The 14,677-nt window shown below is 47.5% G+C and overlaps 1 protein-coding gene across 1 annotated transcript in view; it reads right to left on the reverse strand.

Annotated features, from left to right (window-relative positions):
- The window catches only part of CNTNAP2 (contactin associated protein 2), a 653,718-nt gene that overhangs the window by 348,014 nt on the left and 291,027 nt on the right, over nt 1-14,677 (reverse strand). The gene's annotated exons all lie outside the window — the stretch shown is intronic.

The following is a 14,677-nucleotide window of genomic DNA, read 5'->3' on the forward strand; positions in this document are numbered from 1 at the left end:
TGATTGGGAGATTTCAACTAAAAGCGAGACTTTTTTAAAATGCTGCGGGACATGGGACAAATGGCTAAAAAGTGGGACTGTCCCTCCAAAAGCGAGACCTCTGGTAACCTTAATTAAAAGTGTACTCTTCATGGTTAGTATCTGTTCTGTCTGGGTTTTCCCAGACCTCCACACCCACTGAAAAATAGCCAGACACTCTGGTAAAATCCAAAAGTAATTTATAGCAGGAAAAAATAAGCACAAAGGAAAACCTGTCTTCACAGCAGACAGGTTACAATACTTTACAACAGGGTCCTGATGTCCAGTCAATTCCAAAAGCTTCTTGCTGGCACCCCCCCCCCCAAGGTTTCAAGAGTCCAAGGCACAAACCAGGATTGTAGCCACCAAAGTTCACAAACAGATCTCACGAATCTCCAAGATAAAACTCCACCAGCCAGGAAGGGTGGGGCCGCCTTTTATCCTTTCCCAAGCACCACACCCAAACCCAGCTGCGACCCCTAATGCTGGAAATATCTGGCCAATTGCGTTCTTCTCTCGTTAGCTCTCCTCTGTCGCATATCTATGAAGTCACTAGCATCTTCCCCCAGGGAATCCAGGCTGCTTGCTGGGGAGAGCTCCCCCTGGTGGAACTCTGGCTGTCCTTCATCTTCAGCCTGGGATTCAGCTTCTTCATCAGTCTGCCCCTCCTGGTCCTCAGCCTCTGAGCCGGACACCGACAGCAAATCAGCCATTCCCGGAGGGGTCCCAGGCTGAACCACAACAGTATCCAGAATCCAGAGTATGATACCACGATCTTTCGAAACTGAAGAATGCCAATGCAAAATAAAAACAAAAACAAAAAAACTGTTCATGAAGTTGTTCATGAACTGGACTGAAGTGAATCCATTATTAAATACTACCTCTTTGAGAGCAGGTGTTGAAAAATACATGCTTAATTATTACTTTGTTTGCTATTTTTAATTAAATATGAAAAAGTGTACTGTAATTAATCAAAATTATCTTATGAAAATGCTTCATAATATAACTTCATGCATTCAGCAGCCTTAAATGAATTGTTTAGAAAAGTTTTAAGATTTTAAGTTGCAATTAAGTTGCAGTTAAGGAACAAGTCATAATTAATTGGCCTAAGATTCAACTCCAATTTAACAGTAGCCCAGATCCTGTTTATTTCAACAGGATTCATCAAAGAATTCCTCAGTGGAAAATATTTTGGCTGTTAAAAAATCAAATCTCCCAACTGCAGTAGGGCCTAGTTTTGCAGAATTGCTTCAACAAGAAAAAACTGTCCACCTTTTGATTAAGTTTTTTAAAAAAATTCATTCTGTATTAACAAACCATTTTGCTTTGTTTAGATTTTCCACTTAAATATGCACTTATAATAAAAAAGAAAATAGGAAAAAAATGGCTATATAGTATTATTTGTGTTAAAATAAACTCTCAAATGTACATATTTTCCCTCTCCTATTATCTTTTTACAAAATGCCTTATCTATTAACCACTTAATAGGAATTTGTAAATGTTAAAAATTTACATACAAATTTTTGCATACAGCGAGACCAAAGCGGTTTCTGTGCTGTGACCAGTCCTGAAACCATACTGATAAGAGTCAAGATAAAGAAGAAACTACTGCTACAGCTGTAAAAAATATTCTTGTTTCATGAAAAAAAAAATTGGATTTAATCCTGTTAAGTAAATAAAAACTGGAGGAATCACACTGAACTCAATAATAATTGAATAATCCAATAAACCATGTCTGGTTAGGATATAATGACTCTATATAGAACCATCACCTAATTCACAGATTAAAGTTCTCCTGCACATTAAGATGAGAGAATGGAGATATGAGGACCTAGATTGTGGGGGCAATATGCTGGCTATTTCTAACATGTTGTAAGCCGCCCTAAGTCTAAGGAGAAGGGCAGCATTTAAAAAAAAGCAAATAAATAAACAAACAAACAAACAAACAAATAAATATGCCAAAATCACACCACTGAAATCAATTTAAAGAAAGTGCATCTGCTCTTAAATACAGAGAAAATATCAGCAAGGTTCTGCAAAATTATTGTTTGTTGCTTTGCTTTTCAAAGTTTCTCTTTCACCTGAGGGCCACTGTAATATTGAGCAACGTGCAATCTTTTTATGAAGCAAGAATTATTACTATACTTACAATATCAGATCCCAGATACTAATTTAAAATAATTTGATTTTGTATGAGTGGCCCTCAGCCGCATAAAATAACATCTAAATGTTGAAAAATTGGTAAAAGTCTTAAAAGATAAATCAAAAGTTACACATAAAGTATTTAAACAAAGTGGAAATAAAATGAAAACCACAAACCAAGGAAGGTTTAAAATTGTGCAAGAAGAAATAAATAGCATAAATATTCTTAGAATAAATCAGTTTATGTAGCTTATGTAACCCTTTAAATCAGGCTATGTGTCTGGACATGAATCATTCAAAGGAATAGAATAGTAATGATAATGGGAAAATGTATCATCATTAAGTATGTAATGGCTATGATGCTATAAATGACAAGATGGTGTCTAAAGGTTAGTGGCAATATGAGTTAATGTAAGCTCTTCTGCCTTATAGAAGACTGGATGACAATTAAGTTCCCTTCCAGTCCTATGATTCTATGATATAAAAGTTTATACTCCAACTATAGAAGCAAAGCTAAAATGTATTGCAGAATTCTGTGGCAAATTGCAATCGCTTATAAATACAATATTCCGAAAGAATATAATTATGTCAAAGTTGAAGAATACAGTAATTTGGAATTATAGTACAGGAAGCTTTTGAGTCAGAATATAGGATAGCAGAATATTATGAAGAATATCATTTCTTGGAAGCATCTGCTTAAACAAAAATACAGGGGGGGTGGACAAAAAAAGGAAACACTTGACTTTTTGGCATCATAATGTTTGAACATGTTCAAATCAAGCAAAACTGGACATATTTTAATTTTTTTTAAAAAAATCTGTTATTTGACATGTTTTTTTAAACTACCTTTTTTTTTACAGAAATTTAAGGAAATTGGTTATAACCTTCTAGAAATGGCAGACCTCTCAGACTTTCAAAGAGGCCAAATTGTTGGTGCTCGAATGGCAGGCGCTACTGTAACAGAAAATGCCTGAATGTTTGGCGTTTCAAGAGGTGATGTCTCAAAAGTAATAACTACTTTTGAAAGAGAGGGAAAAACGTCCTCAGCCAAGCACAGGTCTGGTCGAAAGTCGACTCTAAAGTGAATTGTTAGAGCGGATCGCAAGACCACAGCTCCTAAAATCACTGCAGAGCTCAATAGACACATGCAGAACCCAGTTTCCACAAAAACTGTTCGAAGGGAGCTTCACAAATCTGGATTCCACAGAAGAGCTGCAATTAGAAAACCTCTGCTCTCAAAGACAAATATTTCAAAGCGTTTAGAGTGGTGTAGAAATGACCAGAAATGGTCCCTCAAGCAGTGGCAAAATGTGATTTTCTCTGACGAATCATCGTTTACCATTTTTCCGACCTCCGGCCGTGTTTACGTTTGGAGACAGCCAAAATAATCATTTCATCCAGACTGCCTTCTCCCAACCGTCAAACATGGTGGGGGTTCAGTGATGATCTGGGGTGCTATTTCTTGGAAATCCACCAGGCCAATGATTTCCCTTCATGGAAGAATTAACAGCCATCACTATTTAGGACTTTTGGTCAACCAAATTCATCCTATGGTTCAAGAACTGTTTCCAGAGGGGGATGCCAAGATGATAATGCACCAATCCATGGAGCAAGAATTGTTAAAGAATGGCATGAGGAACATTCTAATGAAGTTCAGCATCTCATCTGGCCACCACAATCACCAGACCTCAACATTATTGAGTATTTATTGTGGATTTTAGAGATTCCAGTAAGAAGTCGATTTCCACCACCATCATCTCTGAAAGAACTGCAGGGTGCTTTAACTGAAGAATGGGCTAAAATTCCTTTGGAAACAATTCACAATTTGTATGAATCAATACCTCAGAGAACTGAGGCTGTATTTGCCGCAAAAGGTGGACCAACATCATATTAAAAGATATTTTGATGCTTTTTCAAGGTGTTTCGGTTTTTTTGGTCCACTCCCTGTAGATGGACAACACTAAAACCAAATTGGCTACAAAATAGAAAATGTAATTGAGGAGTATAATTCAATCAACCAGGTCACCTCCAAGTGCAGATTGTAGAGCATATCATGAATTATTGGTAGCAAATTCACAGATTCAATTTTAAAAATTAAACATTGAGCTGAGATGCTCTAGAAAGGGATAAAAGACCCATCAAAACTGAAGCAAGAAAAATAAAATGATTTTCAGAACAAAACATCATAACAGCCAAAGAAAGAAGGACAAAAATATTTTGGGCAATAAGAAAGATGAATGACTGAAGAGAATTATGCATAACTTTAGGGAAAATATAGATCAGGAATGCCAATGGATATAATAAAATAGCAAGAAAAAGAAAAATGCCCATTGACAGTTTTGCCACCGGGGATAGTTGCGGTGGAGCTGCAACACATGGGGCTGCCATCTTTGGAGTGGCTGGTGGAGGGGAGGCAATCTCATGAGGAGTTGTGAGACCACCCAGAATGTATGGCACTGGCTGCACATGCACAGCCAGCATCAAGGGGGTGGGGCAATATATAAGGGATCTCCTCACAGTGCTGCACCCTTTCTGATCTTTGCCACTGAGATGAAGACAGGACAGCTCCAACCAGATTGACCACCAAAGTCATGTGGCGGGACTAAGGGCTAGTAGAAGTGCTGCAGGGGTCTGGGGGGTGAAGGTGGCCCAGGAGGGAGGTGGCATTTGTTTATTTATTTATTGGATTTGTATGCCACCCCTCTCCACAGGCTTTGGAGGTAGAGCCACAGCGGGGGGGGGGCAGGAATCAAGGGGGCTGGAGTGGAGAGTGGTGGCGAGTGTTGAGGCAGAGCAAGGACCATAGTGGGGCCCCAGGATCCCAGGGGAATAGCGAGTGCTGAGATAGAGCAAGGGATATAGCAGGGCTCGGGATCCCAAGGAAATAATGAGTGAGTCAGCAGCGGCATGAAAATGGATTGGGGTGGAAGGGATGGCACCAAGGCAGCTGCACCTGGTGCTGAAGGGCAAGGGCCTGGTTCCACCGGAACAGGGAACAGATGCCAAGGAGGAAGGGAACCTCCATTCAGGTGTTCAGGCCAAAGGAGGGCCATTTCGAGGGCCTGGATAGGTGTGGTACAAAGGGTGCCTGAAAAGCGAGCCAGGGCCATCCCCCTTCAGGCTAGGCCTGATGCAGGGGCCAGAAAGAAAGTGGTGCATGGGACATCTGGGAAGTGGGCCAAGGCCATTCCCTTGCTGCCTAGGCCCACAGCAGGAAAAGAAGGCCGAGGGGTATGGGGCAAGAGGGGGCAAGCACAGGAGATTTCCATACCCACTCAGCTTTTGTCTGCCCTACTAGCAAGATTGGAAATGAAGGAATCAGTCCTGGGGGCCACATAGATGGTGAATCCGACCTAACAGTCAGGATGGTGGAGATGGAGGAAGAAGAGTACCGTGAGGCCATCAGAGCAGCCACGGTTGCAACCCCCACGGAGCCAAGGACCTGCATCTCAGACACAGCTGGACAGCATCAGCGGACGCCTGGAGAAGAAGTCTCAACTTGGGGTGAATGCCCAGCGCTGTCACAGCAATGGGGAGGGACACAGGTGGTGGCATCCTGTTCACATTGAGGCACAGGCACATGGGGTGGGCACCAGGGAGAGCAGGGTCAGGTGGTGCTGGGTGACAATGCTGTGGAGTCAGCAGAGCGTGTAATAGCGCTGGGGCTCATATGGATACAGATTTAGGGGCTGCAGCCTGCCCCACCAGCACAGGGTTGGAGGCCTCCCAGGCCAGGCAGGCTGGGGGGCAGCGGGTAAGCCACATGTATTGGCCCAAGTGGTCCCCTTGCAGATTGCAAGGGACAATTTTGCAGCGGTAAGGCTGGAAGCAATCCCATTGGGGACAGTGGTGTCCCCTTGAGCTATCACCTGCTTCCAGTGACTAGGGAGAAGATTTGAAAGAAGGAATAAGTGGAGATATTCTCACTGTTGAATAGGGAATTGGTCAAGAAGGATAAGGATGAGGATAAATAGGCGGAACATCCCAAACAGCCTAAGATAGCGAGGTGCATAACAACATGGATCTATGCCTTTTGGGTTTATCATGCAGTGGTAGTTGAGAAAGAGGTACACAAAATGCACACATTCATAAAGTATCAGGACATCATACTGTGGGCATATCACAGGTTCAAAGGGATGGCTTGGTTTCAATATAACAAGGCCTTCCAAATGCTGGCAAGTCACTGCCCTGGGATGAGAGGATTCAAGATCTTTGGTTCCAGGCCATTCAGCTCTCCAACACGACAGGTGGTACTCATTCGGCCAGCAAGCACCTCATGCTCACAAAGACCTTTATGGCACAGTTTCCCTCCCTAGGGTAGTCCAGACCTCCATAGCACAGACCCCCCCACCCTGGAGCAGGACGTTCAGCCATTCCTGCTGTGCTATTAGTTTGGGCAAGAGGAGCCTGCTTGAGGCCCCAATGTAGGTACTGCCAGCTGTAGCAGGGGCTGTTGGGGCAGGACTAGGAGAGACACGGGCATCAGCTCACAGCAGCAGCAAGGCCAATTTCATGGTAAAGGGCCCCAGTCACATTAGACTGGACAGGCTCAAGGCTAGGCTACACAGTTATGGACCATGAGAATATGATATCGATTTGATTAATGGTTTTACAGCGGGTTTTAGGATTAAGGGCCCCAGATGGCCCTTCATGTCACATAATTTAAAGTTGGTGATCAGCATGGATGAAGTCATAAGGAGGAATATTGGTAAGGCAGTCACAGAAGGGGTAGTGGGGCTGTTTGAAGCCCTGCCAACCAAGACCCTTTGTGTGTCACCTCTGGGATTGGTGCCCAAGAAGATGGAGGGAGAGTTTAGGCTCATCCATCACTTGTCCTTTTCCCCAGGGGAGTTGGTCAACAACTTCATTCCAGAGGAACTATACTCTGCAAGGTACACTTCTTTTATCTCAGCAATGTGGATGGTATGGGCCTGCGGTAGGGGCACTTTGATGGGCAAATGTGACATCAAGTCTGCTTTCCTGCTGTTGCCAGTACACCCAGATGACTTTGATCTGCTAGGCTTCAGGTTTGATGGGGGCTTTTATATAGGCCGGGTACTCCCAATGGGTTGCTCCATATCGTGCTCTCTATTTGAGCACTTTAGCTCATTTCTGGAATGGACACATAGGTTTGACATGGGGTCACCTTCGGTGGTGCACTATTTGGATGACTTCCTCATGGCTGGCTGGGCCAGATGTGAGCTGTGCAGGGAAAGGATGGACGCTTTTAAGGCATTGTGCGAGGATATGGGGGTCCCATTGGCCTATGAGAAGTCGGAGGGACTCTCCACAAGGATTACCTTTCTCAGAATTGAGCTTGACTTGGTGGAACAGGCTTTCAGGCTCCTGAGACAGAAGCTAGAGAGGCTACACCACCAGGTAGAAAGGGTGCTTCATGCCAGGAGAGTGATGCTGAGACAAGTACAGTAATTAGCTGGCTTGCTCAAAGGGTGGTGGCACCAGGTTGGGCATTCATGAGGTGGCTGTATGCATTGATAAAAGGGTTGTCCAAGCCTCACCATAGGATGCGCCTGGCAACTGGGGTAAGGGAAGACCTGAAGACCTATTATAATAGAGTGTCCTTTTGGTGTCAGGACCGCCTACTAGAGGTGGAGCTTCAGGTGAAATCTGATGTGGTGGGAGCAAGGGGGTTCAGGGTAGTCCTAGGGGACCAGTGGTGCTACTCCTGATGGCCAGTCAGGTGGTTGTTGACAGATATAAGTATGGATATCATATTTCTGGAGTTCTTCCCAATATTGATGGCAGTGAAGCTGTGGGGTGCCCAATTCGCAAACATGGCAGTCCATTTCTGGTGCAATAACCAAGCAGTGGTCCACGTAATTAATACTTTGTCCTCCAGGAGCAAGTGGGTTATGCACTTGGTAAGATATTTTATGAGCAGGTGCTTGGAACTCAACATTTTATTTCTTGCACATCACATACTGGGCATTGAGAATGACATGGCTAATGCGCTCTCACATGGACAGTTGGCCAGATTCTGGCTGTTTGCTCCATAGGTGATAGAACAAGAGGAGGAAGTTCCCCAGCACCTGTGGAGCTTGGAAAGCTGAGATAGACAGGGCATTGGACATGTCAATGGAGGTGAGCACCAGGACGGTGTACTAATGGGCAGGTAGGGAGTTTTGGGCCTCCCACCAGTAGAGGGGATATGAGCAGTGCTGGCCCATTCTGGTGGATCACCTGCTTGAGTTTTGTGTGGTCAACAGGCAGGAGGGTTTATTGGCCTGCACCATAAGAGGTAAACTAGCGGGTTTAGCCTTCATTGCCAAATCCAGGGGATTGATTGATTGATTCATTTAGATTTCTATGCCACCTTTCTCAAGGTGACTCAGGGCAGTATACAACATTGAATACAACAATATATAAGAAATCAAAACAACTATAAAAGATTACAGAAATTTACCAAAAACATTTTAAAAGACCCCATATACAATCATACATATTCATCCAGTCCAATCATATCTACTATCAGCCAGAGACAGTCTCATCACTCACGGCCCCCATGCCCACTGACAGAGGTAGGTTTTTAAAGCTTTATGAAAGACCAGGAGGGAGAGGGTAGACACAACCACAGACTTCAGATTTAGGAGAATATTGGAGGGCTGGCTCCGGAGACAGGGTAGGCTGGGGGGGGAGCGACACCTGGTGCTGATGGGGGCAAGCCAAGGTTATTTGTTCAGCCATAGAGACGGCTTCTCCCTGATGCAGTACCAATTCTGCACAGTGGCCGGTAGGACCCCCTGTCACTTGGGACTGGTGGCGGCAGGTCTTAATTACAAGCAGATTATGAGATATAAGCAGAGATGGACATATGGAGGACTTCAACTTCCGGTTCCGGTTCGAGCGGTGGGGAGATGGTGGGTCCGCCGCTCCCTTGAACGACGGTATATCGTCGGAAATGTTGGTCCAGGATGGAAGACTGTCTGCTGTCGCTGCTGCTGCTGCTGCTGCTACCATGGTTCCAAATGCAGAGCTCTGAGACTGAGGCCGGAGGCGCGCTGGTGACTGCGGAGCGACCAGCTGGGACGCGGAACCAGCTGGGACGTGGAAGATGGCGGCGGTGCCTGGCGCGGAGTTTTCGACATCGGAGGGAAGTGAGTGGCCGAGAAGATGCAGAGTGACTGTCGGGCTGAGCCCCCACGACCCGGCCCGACAGATGGGAGCGGACGGAGCCGGAACGGGACGGTGGGGGCCGGGGGGGTGTTGCTGTAGGCACCGAAAAGAGCCGCGGCGTCGAGAGGTGGCTAACCGGGACGCGGAGGATGGCGGCGAAACATCGGAGAAGTAAGGAGGAAAGTGGACGGTGCTGAAAGAATGCGGAGTGAGGAGTGTGGGGCCACGGATGAACTGACCCCCCCCCCGGCCTGGTGAGGGAGAGTGACCGGCGTCGAGGTGGGAGAGAACAGGGGAAACGGAGGCGATGAAGAGAAATGGAAACCGAGAGGGGAGTTGCCAGTGGAGGGGAAAAAAAAAAAAAAAAACCTGCAAGCGGGGCATATTGGAATATCAACCCCCCCGCCCCCCCCCTTTCCTGCATGGCACCAGCGGGTGAGAGCTGCTGGTGCCAAGGGAAGATTAGGTGGGAAAGACTGTGGAGACGGACTTGCTGGACGATAAAATCATTACAGCGAATGAGAAAGATGGGACTGGCTGCTTGGGGTATTGCTTATACTAACTTTGCAAATAACTGTCATGGTTTCCCCCCCCCCTCCTGACTCCTGACTCCTATGCACTTTACAGAAGACCCATGCCCCCTAGTGGACCGGCTGTGAAAAAACAGCAGCTTTTAAAGACTTTTTTAAAGACTTTTTTAAGATCTAAGTTATATTGAAGACCTACAAAGACACTACACCTGGACCGATTGATTAACCGACGATCAGCTAATAACTAATATTAAGATCTGATTTTAGGCCATTTTTATTATTTTATACTATTTTTACTATTAATTAATTATTAATTATTAATCTTGTGAATTTTTCTACTGTTATTTATATGTATTTATATTGTGTCACATTTTTATTAGTATTTTTATCTATTAATAATTTAATCCTTTTTTAATATTGGGGAGGTTTAATAATTAATGGATGATTGGAATGGATTCAATGTTGTGCATGGAATGAATGACTGGTATGAGTGTGAGGGTCGGGGTGGGTGGGAGTACGATATGGATGGGATGAGTGACAATAGTTTGAGTGATAGATTTGGCCCACCTGACGCTCGGGAGACAGGAGAGGAAGGGGCACTGATCTCTGGGGTGGCAGAGGGCCGGAATATCCCTGTGTTGCTGGGGAGAGGCAGATATGGCGGGGGCCACAGAGCTAGCCGTTCCAGGGGAACGAGAGACCGTTGCCTAATAACGGTCCCTTGTTCCGGCTCTGTGAGCCCAATCTTGGGTACTGGTGATGAGTGTAACTCTGGCCCTGGACTCAGGTTGCTGCTGCTCAATGCCAGGTCGGTGGTAAATAAAGCTCTCCTCATCCGGGATCTGATCCTGGATGAGGAGGCCGACCTGGCTTGTATTACTGAAACCTGGCTGGGCCCGGAGGGAGGTGTCCCTCTCTCTGAAATCTGCCCAGCCGGGTTTCAGATATGGCATCAACCTCGACCCCAGGGAAGGGGGGGAGGAGTGGCTATTATAGCCAGGGAGAGCCTTTGCCTGCGTAGACTCATTGCTCCGGAAATTGCAGGTTGTGAGTCTCTCTTGCTGAAGTTGGACTTAGGGGTTCAGGTGGGCTTATTTCTCACGTACCTGCCTCCCAGCTACGTGTCAAAAGCCCTGCCTGTGCTACTCGAGGAGGTAGCCGGGTTGGCGGTGGAGTTCCCCAGACTCATTGTCTTGGGGGACTTCAATCTGCCGTCACTCGGTGAAACCTCTGGGTTGGCACAGGAGTTCATGGCCACCATGACAGCCATGGACCTGACTCAAGTAATACAGGGTCCGACTCACGAGGGAGGGCACGCACCTGACATGGTATTCCTTTCCGAGCAATTGAGTAATGGTCCGAGATTAAGGGGCTTAGAAGTGTTGCCTTTGTCATGGTCTGACCATTTTCTGCTACGGCTTGACTTCCTGGCTCCAATCCTTCCCCGCAGGGAGGCGGAACCAATGAAGATGTTCCGCCCCAGACGCCTGATGGACCCAGAGGGCTTTCAGACGGCGCTTGGGGTTATCCCAGAGGCACTCGTCCACAGTTCGGCGGAGACCCTTGCTAAGGCCTGGAACAGGGCTACGGCAGGGGCTCTCGACCGGATTGCGCCTTTGCGACCTCTCCGCGGCGCTAGACCCCGTAGAGCCCCATGGTTCAACGAGGAGCTCCGGGTGTTGAAACGCCAAAAGAGACGTCTAGAGAAGCGATGGAGGAAGAGTAAGTCAGAATCCGATCGAACACTTGTAAGAGCTTTTATTAAGACTTACAAAGTGGCGCTCAAGGCGGCAAGATGCGCGTACCATGCCGCCTTGATTGCATCAGCGGAATCCCGCCCGGCTGCTCTGTTTAGGGTGACCCGCTCCCTTCTTAATCAGGGGGGAGTTGGGGAGCCCTTACAGAGTAGTGCCGAGGAGTTTAACACGTTTTTCGCTGATAAAGTCGCTCAGATCCGGGCCAACCTCGACTCCAATTGTAAAACAGAGTCGACTGACAATGAGTCAGTCAAGGTGACTGGGGCACGTACTTGTCCACCTGTCTGGGAAGAGTTTGATCTGGTGACACCTGATGAAGTGGACAAGGCCATCGGAGCTGTGAGTTCTGCCACCTGCTTACTGGATCCGTGTCCCTCCTGGTTGGTCTCGGCCAGCAGGGAGGTGACACGGAGCTGGGCCCAGGAGATTACCAACGCTTCCTTGGGGAGGGGAGTTTTTCCACCACTCTATAAAGAAGCGCTTGTGCGCCCCCTCCTCAAGAAGCCCTCCCTGGACCCAGCCGTACTTAACAACTATCGTCCAGTCTCCAACCTTCCCTTTATGGGGAAGGTTGTCGAGAAGGTGGTAGCGCTCCAGCTCCAACGGTCCTTGGAAGAAGCTGATTATCTAGGTCCCCGACAGTCAGGCTTCAGGCCCGGTTACAGCACGGAAACCGCTTTGGTCGCGTTGATGGATGATCTCTGGCGGGCCCGGGACAGGGGTTTATCCTCTGTCCTGGTGCTCCTCGATCTCTCAGCGGCTTTCGATACCATCGACCATGGTATCCTTCTGCGCCGGTTGGAGGGGTTGGGGGTGGGAGGCACTGTTCTTCAGTGGTTCTCCTCCTACCTCTCTGGCCGGTCGCAGTCGGTGTTAGTGGGGGGTCAGAGGTCGGCTCCGAGGTCTCTCCCTTGTGGAGTGCCTCAGGGGTCGGTCCTCTCCCCCTTGCTATTTAACATCTACATGAAACCGCTGGGAGAGATCATCCAAGGACATGGGGTGAGGTATCATCAATATGCCGATGATACCCAGCTTTACATCTCCACCCCATGCCCAGTCAACGAAGCGGTGGAAGTGATGTGCCGGTGCCTGGAGGCTGTCGGGGCCTGGAGGGGTGTCAACAGACTCAAACTCAACCCGGATAAGACGGAGTGGCTGTGGGTTCTGCCTCCCAAGGACAATCCCATCTGTCCGTCCATCACCCTGGAGGGGGAATTATTGACCCCCTCAGAGAGGGTCCGCAACTTGGGCGTCCTCCTCGATCCACAGCTCACATTAGAAAACCATCTCTCAGCTGTGGCGAGGGGGGCGTTTGCCCAGGTTCGCCTGGTGCACCAGTTGCGGCCCTATCTGGACCGGGACTCATTGCTCACAGTCACTCATGCCCTCATCACCTCGAGGTTCGACTACTGTAATGCTCTCTACATGGGGCTACCTTTGAAAAGTGTTCGGAAACTTCAGATCGTGCAGAATGCAGCTGCGAGAGCAGTCATGGGCTTACCTAGGTACGCCCATGTTTCACCAACACTCCGCAGTCTGCATTGGCTGCCGATCAATTTCCGGTCACAATTCAAAGTGTTGGTTATGACCTTTAAAGCCCTTCATGGCATCGGACCAGAATATCTCCGAGACCGCCTCCTGCCGCACGAATCCCAGCGACCGATTAGGTCCCACAGAGTGGGCCTTCTCCGGGTCCCGTCAACCAAACAATGCCGGTTGGCGGGTCCCAGGGGAAGAGCCTTCTCTGTGGCGGCACCGGCTCTCTGGAACCAGCTCCCCCCAGAGATTAGAACTGCCCCTACTCTTCCTGCCTTCCGAAAACTCCTCAAAACCCACCTTTGTCGTCAGGCATGGGGAAACTAAACATCTCCCCTGGGCACGTCAATTTATGCATGGTATGCTTGTGTGTGTGTCTGTTATCATATGGGGTTTCTTTTCTTAAATCATTAAATTTTAATTAATTGGATTGTTGTGACTGTTTTTACATGTTGTGAGCCGCCCCGAGTCTTCGGAGAGGGGCGGCATACAAGTCCAACAAATAAATAATAAATAAATAAATAAATACAAGCAGTGGGCAGAGGTCGGCAGCTTTTAAAGGGTACATTCGCTCCCACATATAAGTGCTTACAGTGTCAGGGGTTAATACTGTTTTGTTTCCTTTTTTCTAGATAGTCTTGAGGGGGAGAAACCCAGAGTCTTCATCTGCGGCCACAGCATTGTGTTCTGGGCCAGAAGGAGAGCTGTGAAGTCTGCCTTCGGGATGCAGCTGAAACTGAGTCACTGGGCCAGGATGCAGTGGCTCGGAAGGAGAGGCCTGAGATAGGATGGACTCCTCCTATTGCTGTTCGACAGCAGGGCTGTCAGTGTAGTGCCAAATTGGTGGCAATAACTGTGGTGCAATGAAAGGTGTTGCCTTGCTGTGGCAGGCATTTGAGGACATCAGGGTCATTAAAGGATGATGGCTGGACACACAGTTGGTGTGGTCAAATATGATCCCTTGTGCAGCGTGGAGTGACGCCAGGGTCCAAGAGGTGAGAATAAGGCCAGGAAGATGTTGAACAAAGCATTGGGGGAAATAGTTTTGGAACTTGGGGGTCATGTGATAAACCATCCTAGCATCCGGGTATCACAGGAGGAGTTATACAGAGTTATACAGAGTCGATGGCATCCATCTGATGGACAAGGATAATGACATTTTCTTGGCAGACCTAAAGAGGTGCTTGCATAGGTTGGTGCAGTGGCTGGAAGGGGCAGAAAAGGGATGTTAGCAGCAACTGTGTGATCTCCTTTAGGGCATCTTTTGGAAGGTGATGGGCAGTCCCTTGCCTGAAGCTCTGGGCAGATCCAGCCTGAGTAATGGAGGGGGGATGCCTTTGGGGCTCGCTTACCATGACCTTGCTGAGGGAACTGGGGGTGAGCCTTCCCAGATGCTGTGGGTTGTGCCTGGGGGCAAGGGACAGGTGGTGGATATCTCCCCTTGTCCAGCAAGGAACATTCACCCAAAGTTGCTTAGAAAGGTTACTGACAGGGTTTTTCCGCTCTGTCTGGTTTCAGGTCTATTATTGGTGGCAAGAAAATAATGAATTAATAAAGTGA

Source organism: Erythrolamprus reginae, chromosome Z, assembly GCF_031021105.1.
Source record: "Erythrolamprus reginae isolate rEryReg1 chromosome Z, rEryReg1.hap1, whole genome shotgun sequence".
Classification (NCBI taxonomy): domain Eukaryota; kingdom Metazoa; phylum Chordata; class Lepidosauria; order Squamata; family Dipsadidae; genus Erythrolamprus; species Erythrolamprus reginae.